Source organism: Galeopterus variegatus, unplaced genomic scaffold (assembly GCF_000696425.1).
Source record: "Galeopterus variegatus unplaced genomic scaffold, G_variegatus-3.0.2 Scaffold4051, whole genome shotgun sequence".
Taxonomy (NCBI): domain Eukaryota; kingdom Metazoa; phylum Chordata; class Mammalia; order Dermoptera; family Cynocephalidae; genus Galeopterus; species Galeopterus variegatus.
The window spans coordinates 1,031-2,758 of record NW_007730162.1 but is presented as its reverse complement, the minus strand read 5'-3'; the positions used below and the strand labels follow the sequence as shown (position 1 = coordinate 2,758).

The window sequence follows — 1,728 nt, the reverse complement described above, 5'->3', positions numbered from 1 at the left end:
AAGATATCAAAAAGTAGCTTTATCATTAACAATAATAAAGCTAAATGCTTCCTAATATAATCAGTAAGAACATCTCCAATTTGAGGAGTCTGAAAGGGTTAAAAGCCAGTGTTTAAATACACAGCCAGATGAATAAAATTGGGCATGACCTATCTTCCAATATTTTCATAGAAATAATCCTTTCCTCAGCTCATACTTTAGGTATTTAGATAAAAATTTCAGTTACATTCCTAAAATTCAAGAATAAGACAGTCACTGCCTTATACGAACACTCATTCTAGGAGGGAAATACCCACATAATAAATGTAAGCCTTAAGGAAGCTGGGTCTTTGTGTGCTATAATTGCAGCATTTATAACAGTACTAGGTGCAGAATAGGCCCTCAACGAATGATGTTGAATGAATGAATGAGGGCGTGCAGTAATTATGAAACAAAAGCAGTAGAGCTGTAAGTAAAGCTACGAGCTCAGATTCTGCAGTCAAGCAGACAAGCATTCAAATTCTTAGTGGATAACACTGAAACTCTCTAAATCTTAGTTTCCTCGTCTATAAAATAGGGATGATAATAACAGCCTCACAGAGTAGCCAGAAAGGTTAAATAAGAAAATGCAGGAAAAGCTCTTAGCTGTCACATAGTCACCACTCAGTAAATGGTAGCTATTGCTATTATCGTCCGTAATAATTTATTAAAGCGACACAAGCATTTACATAGAGACTATCTAGTTACTGAATGAGGAGCAGGAAGTCATGAGTCAGTTCCTTGGGACCCCACTATGCATTTCAGTGACTGTCAGAAGCTGCCGTTTAACATTGCAGGCACAGCAATGAACTTTCCAAATTCACACATGCAGTTGCCTCACTGCAAAGTCTGAAGCTACCTGTGAGATGGCTTCTCAGACAGGACAGACAAACATGCCTTCCTGCTGGCCCAGAATTATAACGGGTTATTTGCCTTTTTCTTCTATGACCAGCTACTTCAAATGGGTAGGGGAAAGTTCTGATGCTTTTCAGCCTCTACTAAGGCTAGTCACCTTTATGCTGTTCGATGGCCAAAGACTTCACAATGACAACAATGCCAAAAACACAAAAATAAGAATATTCAACAGTGCCTATCATCCAGGCTCTGTGCTGTGTACCTTGTTATCTCATTTAGTCTTTAACCTTGAAAAGAAGGTGCAGTGAGATGGAGTAATTTGCCCAAAGTCACACAGATACTAATGTGTGAAGATGTAATACCAGTCCATGCTCTTTAATATCACCCATATCCAAGTAGTCACAAATACAGGCTGTTGGAAATAAGAAAACTGGATTTACCAAACAAATACAGTCTAATCCAACAGAATAATCCCATTTTCTAATACTTCAGATCAAAACAAATGGGTACAGAAGTTATCTCTCAGCTGTGAAATTATGGGTACATTTTGTTTTATTCTTTATCTTTTCTATGTTTTTCAGAATAAACAGAAAACATTTTTATAACTTTAAAGACATTTAAAAATTCAGACTGGGAGGGTGGAGGGTAATAATTATTTAGAGTTCAGGATTTAAGGCTTAAAGACTATAGATATTAAACCATAGATTTTAAATATCCAATTTAATATAAAATATTTCCTAAATTAATGCAGTTCTTAAAAAGCATAAATCAAATATCTCCAAATTGTACAACGCAACATTCTCTTCATGTTAGACATTGAGATCACATTTATTTATTTATTTATTTATTTATTTA

At 35.2% G+C, this 1,728-nt stretch overlaps 1 protein-coding gene across 1 annotated transcript in view; it reads right to left on the bottom strand.

Moving 5' to 3' along the window:
- ANO4 (anoctamin 4) overlaps window positions 1–1,202 on the bottom strand; it is a 192,950-nt gene extending 191,748 nt beyond the window's left edge. Inside the window, exon 1 of the mRNA XM_008586623.1 lies at window positions 1,136–1,202. The gene's annotated coding sequence lies outside the window, so the exon portion shown is untranslated. The remainder of the gene's footprint in view (window positions 1–1,135) is intronic.
- Window positions 1,203–1,728: the final 526 nt, after the last annotated feature.